Raw genomic sequence first — 16390 nt, forward strand, 5'->3', positions numbered from 1 at the left:
CTAAAGTCGGTCTGTTATCTTTTAATTGGATAATTACCTAGACTGAGTCACTTCCCAGCACACCCAATCTGTCTTCTCTTTTTACTCTGTCTCCTCTTCTTAAGGTAAGTGATTTATTATCCATGTCCATACAATTCTGTCATAAACTTACTGAGGAGGTCTCAGCAGAAATCTATTCTTAGTACAACTGGCCTTTTTCCTGACATCCCCCATAGGCAAGCAGCATGTTTTTATTGCCAGTAAGCAGATCTTCTTCAGTCCCCAGCTGGGTGGGCAGCAACCTGGTTTATTTTTCATTTTTCTGTCTGAAGAAATGCAGTAGATCTTGATGCTGGCAGTGGTAGCAGCAGGGGGAGTGCTGCAGGCTTTGGAGTGATGGTGAGGTATGGTATAGCCCTTTCTTTTTAGGTCCGAACGGCAATGGTTTCCCCCGGAAGGAATGGTCTTTTGGTGCTTACAGCCCTGAGTCAACAGACTGAAAATGCTTGGCTCTTACAGGCAGTCTGTGTGTCCCAGAGAGCAGAAACTGTCTAGTGAGGGACAAATTTTCCTTTTAATTCAAAGTGGGAAGAGCGTGGCTAGTACTTGGTATCTCCCCGAGCAAAGAGGAGATAATTAGTTGTCCTATTCATTTTTCAAAATTGGAAGGTGGATCTGGCACCATGACAACAGCTTAAATGGGATTTTCTTATTCACCCATTTGGAGAGTGCTTACTGTCCCCCTTGCTATCCAACGGCTCCCAATGAGGGCACCAAGCACTTAACTAAATAAACAAAAGCTTCAGAACCAAAATGGCAGCTTTTAAAGCAGCTTAGAAGCAAAGGAACAGCACATTCTCATTAACACAGTGCTCAAAACTGCATGCAGTAAAATACCTGCCACTTTCCACCTGAGAATTGGCTGCCCTTCATTCATTAATTGCACCTGAAGATACCTTGAGTCCCCGTATTAGTTATATCCAACCATTATTCCCACCTGGGAGAGCAAGTGCTGTAAAATTGCTGTGCCAGTTTATGCTTCTCCTATGTGTAAGTTCATCCCTTCTGAAGGACGAATCCTGCCCCAAACACTTCTCCAGGTCTAGTGAAAGCTGTCCTAACTACACAAGGAGTGGCAGCTCAGGGTGTATTAGTAATTTGGGCTGCAATTCTCCTGTGCAAGTGATAAAAAGAAAGAGCAATTTCAGTGAGGAAGTAAGTGAACTGAAAATTGCCATTATTAATCAGTAGTTGCTGGTTGTGTATGGCCAACACACTCTCTGGGCCACGAGTATGGGTGTGCGTGTAGGAGACGTGTCTGTATGGCAGAACGTCTGGGAGGGCAATGAAGAAGGAATATATGCAGGTGAAGGAAATAGCTGACTAGATTAATCTTTTCCCAGATAATTGGTATAACAGAAGGTAGGGTAGAGGCTTGATTATAGTTTGGTCATCAGACTTTTCAATGAGCAAAAGGAAAGCAAAGTCCTTAAAAAATACCACGAAATACAATGGCTTGAAGGGTCGCACCTACCCTAAACTCCTACCATAGTACAGAGTAGCTTTGCAGCAGCTATACATTGCAACAATATTCAGGGAGTCGCTGTTTGAAGGGTTTGTCATCAGGCTTCAGAACTACCTCCCACTTATGCCAAGAACTAGTTCGGAATTCTTGTGGCATAATTATTGCAGACTGTGCAGTAACCACCTCTGTTACATTGGAAAATAGATTGGAGTCACAGAATCATCCTTTCTGATCCTGAAATTTATGAAGACACCTGCATTGTCTCACACCCAGGAGTTTTCTGCAGTTGCTATCATCATTGAAAATTATTTTTTTCTTCTTTTATTTTTTTTTAACCCAAAAGCATGAGTTCTGTGAGGATTGCTTGGGCTCCTCAAAGAGCGGACGGGCCACTTGCAAGATGCGCAGGGTTCAATGCAGTACTGCACCAGGACTACCTGGAAAGTAACAGAATTTATATATATTAAATGTCAGCGAGAAACCACAGAATCTGTGCCATACACCACCTACCCTGTAGGCCTCTTGGACAGATTTACACACATTATTGGCAAGCAACTCTTTTTCCACTGTGGGTTTTTAATCCACTTCACACTAAATGCTTATCGACTGACATATCAGTGGTTCTTGGAGCAGAAACAAGATGTCCTCCCTTGCCTTCTGTGTATCTGTCTCTAATGGGCACTATTACAAGTGCTAAACCTGCTGTCTGTCTTCAGGCTCATCTCAGGCTGGTGAATTACCGTTTATTTTCTGCGTGGTTAGATATAAGAGATGACAGGGTGGGAGAGGCTGTTCTGAAGGAGGGGACTGATGATATGTGTGAAAAGTCCCCTCCTAGGTGGTATATGCACTATATTTATGAGAAACACCCTGCTCTAATCCTTTTTTTTTTTTTTTTTTTCATTTGGTGGGGATGGGATGGGAGCTCCGATGTGCATTTGGGACTTTGAATCTCAGAGATTCAGAATGACTCTCCTTTACAAGTTTGAGTGATTGCTGGGGAGGGGAGGGAGGAGGGGATTTCCTGTGATTTTCCCCCATCCCTGTTTTTTCCCAGAAAACAGTGGTGGGCAGTTATTACATGCTGAGCATCACTGCATTTGGTAGTGCAGATGGAGCTCCTCTGAGCTCCTCTGTTCAGCCTGGCACTGGATATCATCAGTCTTCTGGCTCTTAAATGCTAGACAGTTTTCTTCCCTGAAAGCCCAGCCGCAGACTGGAGGCGTGCTGCCCACTGCACCCATAGTCCTAGTTAAAAGATGTGGCTCATACTTAACAGCACTGCGGCAAAAAGCAGCTGCCACTATCTAGTCATTCCCCCATCAAAGAGCGTGTCCCCTAGTCCTTAAAATCCAGCTCTTTGAAATGAAAATAAATGCCAAAGTAAATGAGGCCTGTCAGAGCTTTCCACAAGCCCCCTCCTAGCTTATTAAAATGGACAAGCTGCTGTGACAAGACGCCCACGCTTATCAGCGAAACAAACAAAAAAGCCCATCTTCAGAATCTTATTTCTTTGACTTTCACCAATGCTTGATCTAATCCACTGGCTGTCTGCATTGCTATCGCCAACCTCCTTTACTTGGGGTTTACAACATGGGTGAGATCTCTCCCCCCTCTACCTGTGTGCATCCGTGTGCTGTGGTGCATCTAGCTGTGCCCTGCACAGAGGTACAAAGCGGCTCTGAAAGAAGGTGAGTTAATTCTGTTGATCGAGGAGAAGTTGTACAGGGTATTACTGCAGAAAATATGTCTTTGGTAGGAGGTCGGGCAGAACCCGTGGCCCAAAGCCTGGCAGGGCTCTGAAGCACACAGGGCTCTGCCTAGCACCACAAACAGCCGCTGGCACTGCTTGGGGTGAAAGCAAGGAGCGTGTGCAGGAGGGGAAGCTTTTGGGTTAGCAACAGCCATGCCTATACTCAGTATATCCCTTCAACCTGTCTCCTATCCTCTGCCTTCCTGAGACTGCTAATAGGTGTCCTTTTTCTCTCTGAAGTTGGTAAAGCCGCACTTACCTCAATGTTGCAGATCTGCTCTATCCAGCAAAGAACAGAAGTTCAGGGCTGCCCTGCAGGGCTCACTGCCAGCACGCAAAGTTTCTGCAACTGCAGGGGTGTGTGAAGTCCAAACTGGAAGACCTAACCAGTTCGGTTTTTTTGGGTGTGCCTTTAAATCACGGGTATCAAATGCTACCAGCAGGCTCCGCAATCACCCCTTCATAAAACAGACAACTGTGTCAAAATTCTGCCTGAGATGTGGCATCTGTAGCATCAAAGCAGGCTTGCATCTAACAGGCAGGGCAGTCTTTAGTGAAGGGGGTAGCCACCTGTGGAGGTGGGACTAATGTGGTCCTGCCATTAATGTTGGAATCTTCTTTTGCTTCAGCACAGATAATAGATACCAAAAACTGCAGCTCTGTTAGCAAGCAACCCATGAGAAACATACTGTTAAACCCTTGGATGGGGGAGGTCAATTATCGGTCACTGGACAGCAGGGGACTCCGTTATGTGGGAAAACTATCCATTGGCCTTTCAGGTGTTCAGCATGCAGCTGGATGCAAGTTTAGCTCGTGACCTTGAAGGGAAGCAAGTAAATAGGATTGTTAAATGAACCATAACAGATCAGCTTGCATATCTGAAGGACAACCAATAAAGGGTAACAACAGGCATAGATAGCTCTAAGGGTTGAAGGTCACACTGCAAAGGTGTGGGGGAAAAACCCTGTTTCTGTCTTGCTTGCTTTCTGTCTTGCAATCAGAATTGCTTGTTCAGAGATGTTCCTTTCTGTGCTACTTACCATCACTCAGTGATGTGCTGCGGTGCTGGGGTCCTGGTCTCAGAAATGGTGTCTGGGAAACTGGACAAGCGAATGAATTAGTAAAGTCATCAACTGAAAGTCTGGGCGAATAAACATTCCCCCCATCTTGAGACACAGATTTTGTGGGTACAGGGAGATCAAAGGCGAGGGGGAAGGATAGATTTTGTACATGCTTATGTTGCTGCACGCTCTGGGACTAACAACGTAAGTGTGAATATGCATCCACGTCACCCTTCTGATGGATCAAAAGTGACAGGAACGAAGCCTGAGTTCATGGTTTTTCTTTTCCAGACAAAAATGGCACCACTTGTTGAAAGAGGTGGGGAGAAAATGTGTGGGTTTGTCTTGTGAAAAGCCTTGACTCAGTAAAGAAATTCTGCCAAGACAAAAAAATCTCCCTACTGGGTGCCAGCTTGCAGGAGAGGTGGGAAAAGTGGCGTGTGATGAAAGTCTGGCATGCAGTGTTGCAGCCACAGCAGACGCGGAGCAGCACAAGGAGCTGAGGCAGACTCAGATGGAAAGTCTCAGCTGAAAGTGGAGATTTGTTATGATGGACCCCAAAACAGAAAAAAGCTGAGACCAAAATAAAAAACTCCACATATCAGACCTTACATGGAGTTTGAGGCTGAAATGAAAAGAAAAATCATCTTTGTGGGCTATTAAGAGAGAACTTTCAACAAATTAAGCAAGGATCAAACCCTCTCAATTTTGGAAATGAATTGCAAGAAAATGATCTCTTAAGACAGGGAAGTTTTAGCGATTCTTAAATAAGGCTTATGTAAATAGTACCCCAAATAGATAGATGTTCATTATGCATTACAGTGGTCAAGAAGCACTGAGGGCAGGACACTTGACTGTTGATGTGCTCCGGAAGACCCCAGCCATAAATTTGTTTGAAAACAATGCCTCAGCAAAAAAAAAATAAATATATATATAAAAAAAGCACTGATGATTCAGATAGAAGCAGCTGGACTGGACTGCCATGCTGTTCTGAGTGAATAACTGGATGAATGTACGTTAGTTCATGCTCATAGTCTTGTGGGTTATGTCCTGTCTAATCCTGGAGAAAGTTGTTCATGGGCTGGCTGTCCTTGCCTTATTGCAAATAACTGTTTGTTGCAAGTGAACCTTTAGTGCTTGCTACACCAACGTGCAAGCCGGTATGCCTTCTTGCTGAAAAGACCTCATTGCTCTGACTTTTTGTTATCATTCATTGCCTTTCAGGAGTTTAGTTTCATTTTGCGAGAGGAATCCTAGACCAAAGTGGATGTAAAGGTAGTTCCCTGAGGAAAGCTTTTCCTTGAAGGAGGGGCTGAGCCAGAGGGTGAGGTCTGGCACCCCGTGCCTGTGGGTGTCTCTTCATTCTCCCATTCCTCGTGGTGGCCTCGTCAAAGGGCACCATCCCCACTTGGTGTGGTCTGGTGGTGCCCTATTCGGCTATATTTTCGAGGAGCAATAAGCCTTGTCCCGTGATTACCATTAAGAGAGAGGGTTTAGGTGCAGGACCTTTAAATGCATTTTGATGCTCACCAGCAATAACCTCTCTGTTATTGCAACGATGTATACTGCTGCAGCTGTTAGAAATTAATCAAAAGGGCGTCCCCTTGCTTTTACCCTTTCTGATTCTGATAAGGACACGTGAAGGTGTTGGACACACAGTTCTGGCTCAAAAACCTGGGGACGGTTGGACTGGACTGAGACTATCTTTATTAGAGTTTATGATTTTTATTTTTTTTATCTTTAAAACTATTTTTATATTTTGTGCATTTATATATGATCTACTTATAGATTATATTATATTTGTAAATACTTAATACTATATCAATATTATTAAAATACATTACACTTAATTTAAAAAATATATTTAATTGTATATATTTATATTACATACTTTTATTTTTATTTTTGTATTGCTTTTATAATCTTTATTATCTTTATCTGAGACTATTACAGCTGGACTGAGAATATCTGAGAGTCAGAAATAGGCAGAGGTTAAAATATGGCTCCTTTGCATTCACACTGGCTTCTATTGCTGTCTGAAAGCAGTGTGGAAGGAACCAAGGAATCTGTTGTGGGCATTCATCTCTGTTCTACTATTTAATTATGATCATGGTGTTTGGTCTGACCTTCCCTTTCCCAACAGTACTGACTTGCCTTTCAAGATTGTTGTGTTTTCTACCCTTATGAAGTCTAAACACCCTCCATTTCTAGGGGATCCCAAACCACACTACCTACTTTCTTTTTTTCTAAGTCCAGGTGCCATAGCTGAAGCAAAACAAAAAAAAAACAAAAAACCAAAAAAACAACAAAAGGCAGGTCACTGAGTTGAATTTTAAATACTGATTCACTCTCTGAATTTGAACTAGAAAGATGAGAAAAGGCATATGCCTATATAAAGGACTTAGGCATGAAGAAACAAAAGTGTTAGCCCAAGGAGCTATGTCTAGGAGGTGAATCATAGAATGGTTTAGGTGGGAAGGGACCCTGAAGATCATCGAGTTCCAATCCTGCCATAGGCAGGGACACCTCCCTCTAGACCAGGTTGCCCAAGGCCATGTCCAGCCTGGCCTTGAACACCTCCAGGGATGGGGCCTCAACAACCTCTCTGGGCAACCTGTTCCAGTGCCTTACTACCCTCAAAGTGAAAAATTTCTTCCTTATGTTTAATCTAAACCTGCCCTCTTCCAGTTTAAAGCCATTCCCCCTCGTCCTATCACTACATGCCCTAGTAAAAAGTCCTTCCTCAGCTCTCCTGTAGGCCCCCTTAAGGTACTGGAAGGCCACAATAAGATCTCCCCGGAGCCTTCTCTTCTCCAGGCTGAACAGACCCAGCTATTTCAGCCTCTCCTCATAGGAGAGGTGCTCCAGCCCTCGCATCATCCTCGTGTTTCTCCTCTGGACCCGCTCCAACAGGTCCATGTCCTTCTTATGTTGGGGACTGCAGATCTGGATGCAGTACTCCAGGTGGGGTCTCACAAGAATGGAGTAGAGGGGCAGAATTACCTCCTTTGACCTGCTGGCCACACTTCTGATGGAGCCCAGGATACGGTTGGCCTTGTGGGCTGCGATCGCACATTGCTGGCTCATGTTGAGCTTCTCGTCAATCAGCACCCCCAGGTCCTTCTCCTCAGGGCTGCTCTCCAGCCATTCCCCGCCGAGCCTGTATTTGTGCTTGGGATTGCCCTGACCCAGATGTAGGACCTTGCACTTGGCCTTGTTGAACTGCATGAGGTTGGCTTGGGCCCACCTCTCCAGTCTGTCCAGGTCCCTCTGGATGGCATCCCTCCCCTCCAGCGTGTCTACCTCGCCAAACAGCTTGGTATTGGCAAACTTGCTGAGGGTGCACTCAACCCCACTGTCCATGTTGCTGACAAAGATGTTGAACAGCACTGGTCCCAGTACTGACCCCTGAGGAACTCCACTCGTTACTACTCTCCACTTGGACATATCACAGTGCAGGCACTTGTTTAGGTAAGTCTAAGCTCCACACTGTGTGAAGTTTATCACACCTGGGTGTGATACTGAAACTAGGAAAACTTGTACATATCACTTTTCCTTGGCAGTGTCTTGGTTCCTTAACACCCTGTTAGCAGAGCCCAAGTTCATACCCAGCTGAAACTACCACTTTAATAAAGGCAGCAACAGAAGCGAAGTTAAATTTTGGAGAGAAACAAGTCCATGTATTCATGAATACCAAAATGGAAATAAAAATGCTAAGCTCAAGCATACTGTTGTAGGACTTGACAAGCCAAACTCAAGGACTTCATGTGACACCTTCGCCTGACACCCTGCTGCTGCGCAAGCAGGCAGCTGGAGGAGTATCTGCTGCTGAAGGCAGAAGGGTAAACCAAGTCACAAACACTGGTCGATAGGAGAGGACTCAGGACTCTGCAGAAAACAATCTTCTCTGCAGACCAAATAAGATAACATAAGGTTTCTCTTGCTGCCCTCTTTTTTTTTTTTTTTTTTCCTCAATGTATGAATTATCAGCTGAGTTTCATGGAAATACAATTCTGTCTGGGAGGGGTAAGAAACACATGTTTTTGGACAGTTCATCACAGGGTTTTTAGCAAGCTATCACTTCTGCTTTTAATTTGCTGAGAGAACGCAGGAGGTTTTTTTCCAAAACTGTAAGTGCCCAGCTGTCAAAACACTGCTCTGTTTACACTTTGGCTCCTTCATTGTCAAGTGCGGTAAGTCTCCTAGACAAAAGCTGCCAGAAAACATACATATGGCCTAAGAATTCATTTTGCTACAGTGTCAGGTCTGGCTGAGCCGAGTCAAACCTGCTGGCACCTTAGTGAGAAACCATCAGCTAGGGTCTTCTTTCAGGACTGTGAGTAGACCAGGTCTTCCCTTCCTGCTTCAGCACTGGGCGACTGACCCCACGGGGGCTGTGTGCCAGCCAAAATGACCATCAGCAGCCATGTGGGAGAGCAGCTAGCTCCAGGAGGCAATGAAGAGCTGCTTGGGACAAAGGAGCAGGATGAAATCACTAAACTCGGGAACCTTCATTGGCTGTATCGCCTCAGAGATCTGTCAGAGCCCAAACCGAAAGGAAAAGGATGGTCATCGGTCGAGGCTGGGATTGCAGCTAATAGGGAAATTATTCTTCTGTTTCACAGTTTCCTCCTCTTGCAGTTTCAGAAATTTTCCTGTTCCATCTGAGAGGAAAAAAACCCAGCCAAACCCAGCCTTTCAGAGCTGTGCAACCTGAGTGCTTGTTTCAGTGGAACAAACAGATTCAACCACGATCGCCAAAAGACTAGACAGTGAAACAGGCACCTGGGTTTTGAGCAGAAAGATTATCTTCATGATGCTGTATCTCAGGCTTTATCTGCTCCTCCTCCATCATAAAATAGCAAGGTAAATTTGCTTTTAGACTATCCTGTATTTTTTCAAAATAGAGAAAATTGCAGTCTTTTTGAGGGCATAAGAAGTGGTGATAGTAACAGTTCTGCTTGGAATAAAATATGAGTGAGGGTAGACTCAAGCTATGACAACTACTATGGAATCTCTTTCTGCTTCCTTACAGGCAAGAGGAAACGAAAAAAGAGAGGACAGGAGAAAGACAGTTCTGTCTCTGGGTTGGTTTTTTTTATTGTTTGTGAACTGGAAAAGGCTGCAGAAGTAGCACAAACTCTTTGCACATTCTGAGTGCTGACCACCTTAAAGTAACTGTCAAAGGGCTGCCTCTGAGCTCAGAGACGTGCATTTTTATCAAGGAGATTAGGTTTAATAAAAAAAAATTAAAACCACTAAAGGAAAAAGACACAAAGGCCAGAGATCCTGAAATTTTGTATTCCAGGTCACTAAGACTCTCAGATCCTTTAAGCGTGGTGGTGGTAGCACCAGGGTCCACTCAGTCCAGCCTGGACAAGCCACCCCTTCCAGATGGAGCAGGCAAAGGCTCAGAGGTGGGAAAATGATGAGGGTGACAGTGAAGTGTTTCCTTTGATGATTTTTCCTGCCAGAGTAACAATTTCCTCTTTGAGTAGCATGAGTGCCAGTTTGAGGTTTGGTTTTGTTTTTTTTTTTTTTTTTTGTTTTGTTGGGTGGTTTTTTTTTTTTTGGTGGTGGTGGTTTGGTTTGGTTTTGGTCCAAAATATGCAACAGGCAGAATTCATCAGCCATCTTACTCATTTCATCCAGACAGGTCTCGTTGCCCTACTAACCGTTTTTGGTCCATTAACCTCCCATTCTATTGCCTGCTACTTAGTGCATGTTAATAGCATACTCAAGCCTCATCAAGGCTAATTTAGTAAGTTTTGTTGAATTCTGCAAATGACGTCATGGAAGAGGCTGAATAGTCACAGCATCTAGACAAAAGAGGCGGCACAGAAGAGCTGAAGCCTAGCACTGCGTGTACTCACCCAGGATAGTGTAGTAAGGAACTGTACAAATCTTCTTTCCAGATGGAACAGCCTTAGTGTTGGGCTGGAGCTTTTAGGGGATAAGTAAGGCAGCAGAGCAACTGGTTTTGCACCAGTAAGGACAAGCTAAAACAAAAAAAAAAAACCCATCAAGTTGCTGCAATGAACTGTATTCAACTCTCAAGGTCTATACAAAATTATCTATCAGATTCCCACAGTGATTAATATATGTCTTGACTAGGTCCACGATAATTGGTTAGGTATGTAATAAATTACAGCAAACAGTAAAACAAAGTATGGCAAGTGGTAAAGTACACCATGTCTTACTTAGCAACAGATATACAACAAATTATACCATGAATTATGGCGAGTGGTAAGGTATGCCTTGCGTTACGTACTTAACTTTGAAAGAAAAAGAGAAAAGAAAGAGAAGCAGAGGGATAGAGAAAAAGAGTGAGCGAGAGAAAAAGAGAGGGGGAGAGAGAGAGAGAGAGATCACCTGTCCTGGTTCCAGTGTTGGTCCAGCCAACAGGGATCTCTGGTTCATAGAAGCCCTCCTCCGCAGATCCTCAGGGAAAAAAGTTTCTCTAGGGGCACTTATTTTCCCCTTTTATGTTTGCGGTATTGGTATGACCCGGTTACAGTGCTCAGGTTTCTCTCCCCCCCGAGGTGACATCTAGCGTGATTTGGGTGGAGAGACGAGTCCTATAGTGATATATGGTTAGCATGATCGCCATAATCTTCCTTAGCATATGCGGGGGTGTGAACTTCAATATGCATTTCATGAATAACGAGGCAAAGGTCACTCATCGGACACAATGGCCCGGAAAACAGAGAACTAACAAGCTTCGTAAGTTGAGCAGAAAGCCCTGTCTTCACAAGACTTCCCTCCTGCCCTGCGCACACATCCTGTGCTATCCAGACTAGTTTTCTCACTTGAGTCACACAAGAGAGAAGCAATTGTTAGCTTTATTAGTTCAGAAGCAATTGTTAGCTATATTAGTTCTTTGAGCACAGGGCCTACACCATCCAACTCCACATTATCCACCCCACAGCTATAGCCACATTTCAAGGTACTTGCGAGTGCTTTCCTGGGCTGCATAGGGAAGAGTGTGGCCAGTAGGTCGAGGGAGGTCATTCTCCCCCTCTACTCTGCACTGGTGAGGCCACAACTGGAATACTGTGTCCAGTTTTGGGCTCCCCAGTTCAAGAGGGACAGGGAACTGCTGGAGCGAGTCCAGTGAAGGGCAACTAAGATGATTAAGGGCTTGGAGCATCTGCCTTATGAGGAAAGGCTGAGAGAGCTGGGACTCTTTAGCCTGGAGAAGAGAAGGCTGAGGGGAGACCTTATTATGGCATACAAGTGTCTAAAGGGTGGGTTGAAGGAGGATGGAGCCAGGCTCTTTTCAATGGTTCCCAGTAACAGGACGAGGGGTAATGGGCACAAGTTAGAACACAGGAAGTTCCGTTCAAATACACGGAAACACTTCTTTACGGTGCGGGTGACAGAGCACTGGCACAGGCTGCCCAGGGAGGTTGTGGAGTCCCCTTCTCTGGAGATTTTCAAGACGCGCCTGGATGCAGTCCTGAGTAATGTGCTCTAGGCAATCCTGCTTTAGCAGGGGAGTTGGACTAGATGATCTCTAGAGGTGCCTTCCAACTCTGAAAATTCCGTGATTCCGTGCTTGAGACATGCCCCAGTGAGGCTCAGAGGGACTCATCTCTTTGTCTCTCATGGTTTCTTTCAGGGAATTTACAAGTCGTCTCTTACACCACTCTGTGGCTCAAACACTCCAAGTTTTTCTTTGACCCTTGTGATCTGAACATAGCTTACAGGTACAGAGGAATAAGACAGAAAGCGAGATATCATACATCTAACTGTTGCAAGGCTTAGCATTAAAAACAAGAATTCACGCCATAGCATAAGAGCAATATTTATAAGCCATCTTCCCCACCCCGTCAGTCCAAGAAATTTTAGCAGTGATGTAATTCACAGTCCAGGACTAAGTCTCTCAAGCCAATTTGCCCGCTGCATTGCTTAAAATAGTTCTCCAGTCTTGTTGCTCTCCGTCTCATCTTCTTTTGTGCTTCCTCTATGGTGACACAACAATCTCCTTCTGTCAAATTGAACATTCCACATACCCCATGTTCCTTTAAGAACATGTTCCTTCCCCAAACCAACTTGTTCTGTAAAGCCATTTTTGATACATGTTGGACTTGTAAGTTTAGTTCCCCAAATGCATGTTATTACACTCATGCACGATGTTCCACCTGTCACTGAACTTGTAACAGGCATCATTGGCTAACTTTTCCCAATAGGTTACATTTTCCTGACCTTGAGGCAGTAAATAGTATACACCTGACTCATGCCAGTCGGTCAGTCCAGAATAAGGACCATTCTCAGGCACAAAAAACCAATTGCGTGTGTCCCATGATATGTTTTACTGAATCTAAAAGTTTAGAAGTATCAGCCATTATAATGGCAAATTTAAATCCTTGATCTGCCAAAACTGGTAGGTTGACACATGTGCCCTGGTCTGTGCAATTATCAAATCCCATGCTACATTGGGTGGGATACTTAAATTCTGGATGGAGAGAGCCAGGATTATACATAAACAACATGAGAATACAAACCATCTTTCCCTACTAAAGTACAAACACAAGCATAACAGAATTAGCTAAATTATGCCATTAATAACCCACTAAACAACCAAAAGTATGAGTCCCATAGCCTGTGAAATATATATGTAAAGATGAACAACGATTAGGACAGGGCAATCCATCAGGTATGAATCCAGTGATCCTTTCCATGTGCATCAGTGGCTACCCACGTATAAAGATTGAGAGGGCTTTTTAATGTCAGGGGCACCGCTCCCACTGTTGGTAGTTCCACCAGAACAGGCTGTCCTGGATAACGGAGTGGGTTCACAGGGTCTTTAGTCTCTCTTTTCCTGGGGAGTATGGATGGAGCTTAGGACAGAATGTGGTAAGTTGTGGGCATCCATTAACTCCCCACCGGCTGTTTACTCTCATTACTACATCTGGCAGCCATTGTGGCCATCCCAGTTTGTGGGATTTTAGGGCCTGCTTCAGAAGCCCATTGGTACGCTCCACAATCCCATTCACTTGGGGGTGGTACGGGGTATGGAAAACCCACTGGATTCCTTTGTCCCAATAAAGTCATAATTAACTTGGCATTAACTGCACTGCATTAGATATTATGTCTAGTAAATACCACTAAGTTTCCTCAAAAGAATTTGAAGGTCTGGAACATTATACACTCTAGAGGGCATGGAGTTCAAGATCAAGATTTCCCTTCCTGCAAATGTTGTTAAAAAACAGATTCAGAATGCCTCTGTGTTTGGGGTAAATCAGCAGATTGCCATGAAGCAACCCCCTGTTTCTTACGGACAGAGGAACTCCTTTTGGTTTCTGATCTGAGTATCTTGCAACAAAGCTGCAACCCATGGTTGTTTTTGTGACAGATACAACAAGCAAGCAGGATGTGGCCAGAGAGGTGGTAAGTGTGCAGTATTTTGCAGAGCTGCATCTTAAATTAGAGGACGATCATGAGAACACTTAATTTATCATCAATTACACCATGTCTTCTAGTAATGAATAAAACTATCATTACCCTTTATAAATGACAGAAGTTTTTTTACCTTGAAATATATTCTTTGCCTTATGATACATGGTATCTCTCGTTAGAAACCAGTCAATTCTGAAACCCACAAGACAAACTACCAGAGAGGTCCTGTATCAGTTAATCTTTTTGATTAGACACCCATATGAATAAAGATGCAACATAAAATGCACAGTTTAATTAGTTTATTTTTTAAAATCCTGTCAGAAATATAGCTATGCATTAATTACAAAATATATTAAACAATCTATCAATACTTCCAAGGGAACAGGAGTACTTTTAATTCTGTTCAAATGCAAACCAATAAAAACCTTTAACACTGACCCCAGAATATTCTTTTGCATCCATTGTCAATATATTTGATGTGAAAACATCTCTAAGAACAGAAAGGCCACCCTGATTTTATTTCATTAGCAAGTTTAATCCCTTGATAGCAAACATAACCAGGCATATCATGAGATCACTTAAAAAACAAGTCTATACATCTCACATTATCTGAGCTCCCACATATACATTACATACCAACATTTTTAGCAAAATAATTTTCCCTGCCCTGCAGGGGAAGACATTCAGAGGCAAAAAGAAAACACATTTGCAATATATTATAATTGGAAAATTTGTGCCATAGCAGCTTTGCAAATACACATACTAAGAGTGGATGACTTAAAACACATTCAACACAACAGAAATTTGGAAGATAAAAGAAGCTAAGCCACTTTCTAAACCACCTTGAGATCCAGTAAAGCATCAAGAATTACAGAACTAAAGCACCCCATTCCTGAAGAAGTTACACAGGAAACTGGTTAAATCCCCATAATTCTTCATATTTGTTTTAGAGACAACTCTCAACACTACGTATCTTTCTGCTTCCGTTTAAGTAGTTCTAGCAATTACACCTTATTCCACCATGGTAAAACAATTTCCCAAAAGAAAAGATCAGATTTGGAGGAAGGGGGTAAAAAACAAACCAAACCAAACAAAAAAAAAGAGGCTGTTTCAGTGGAAACATATTTTCAAATAGAAACTGAATCTCTTCATGCTGACCTTAGGAAAGTTGGAATAATAGAAAAGACGACTATACATTGACATGGGAACAATGTAGACTCGTAAGTTCTCCCATTAGTTGAAGATGATGTTCTTATTTGTAAGAGAAAGCTCTGAAACTGCAGTTAAAATGAAGAGTAGCTTGGAAGGTGGGCAAAGGAAGAGGAAAATGGAAAAAGTCGATAAATAAACACTTACAAGCATTCAGAACTTTTCATGACAGAAAGATTTAACTGATACTTAGCAAATTAGCTCCGAAAGTCTCTCATGTAAAACTCTGGCATTACAGTAATTTGGCATCACTCAGAATTCTACTTAGTAATATTAAAATACAAACCCAGTAGAATAGCAGCAGTGAATAAAGCATTCATATTACTGTGGCCAATATAGTATTATACATGCAGTAGCTTTCTATTCCCTATTGGTTTGTGTTCTTGTACAACATTCACTTGAATCATTTAAACTCCTGAACCTACCACCAAACTGAGTTTCCTCCCAAGGCAGAAGTAGATCAGATCTAGCAGATAAGGCTCAAAGCAAAAATTCAGCTCATAATGCAAAGCTTCAAAAGGAAGGAAAGTATTAATGCACTTAGTGGGTCTTGGGTATAAACTATTAGAACATAGAATAAGGACATTCTTGTTAATACCACTAGGGTTGAGAAAGGAACTGTGGCAGGAAGAAGCTCTCAAATTACAAATGTCTCTTCTGCATCCCCCCCCCCCCCCCCCCAAAAAAAAAAAAAAGAAAAACCACACAAACCCCCAAACCCAAAATAAAGAGAGGAGAATGGTAGTCTTTGAGCATCTTGAAAAAGCATGGATAACTGACATAGCTTGAAAATGACTGGAGAACTAGTGTACAGTGCCTGCTGTATATAGTGGGTCTGCGCATTGCCATGTATATTAAAAGTTCTTGGTTAAGAATGGTTTAACTACTAGGAATGCTCTAACTGAAGACACTCTGAAACAATTCAGCTAATAGAATGAGGCTATTCAGTATAAAAACTACTTAAGAGGTTTAAAAAAACAGTTTTAAAGCATGGATCTTTTCCTATTTTGGTTAACGTATGCTCCCCTGTCCTCTAAACACACAGAATACACCGAATAAGTCAACAATTTACTGCATTTACCATTAGCCAGGAAGTTAATGTTTCAGTAGTGACAATACTCCACTGAATACAATCCCTTTTCAACTAATAGGCCCTATCTGCAAAATAAATTTTACTCATCTGGATATGATGAACAAAGTGGTAGGTTGGGTCCTGGAACTTTTACTGTCATGCAGGCGGGCAGAGTATCCTCCCAAATCAGTATACTTATAGTAGATATAGTAGTCTTTCATTAGCCTTGTATATATTAAGCATATGCACTTTCCCCACTGACGGTCCCCATAGGATCACTTTGATGAGGACAAGTAGTTAGAATACTCTTCAGTATCTTTTAACTTGCAGCATCTCAAGTCTTTAGGTTGTTTCACTAGCTTGTAGAAATAACATACTTATGTACGGTT

Source organism: Vanellus vanellus, assembly GCF_965231255.1.
Source record: "Vanellus vanellus genome assembly, chromosome: 6".
NCBI lineage: Eukaryota > Metazoa > Chordata > Aves > Charadriiformes > Charadriidae > Vanellus > Vanellus vanellus.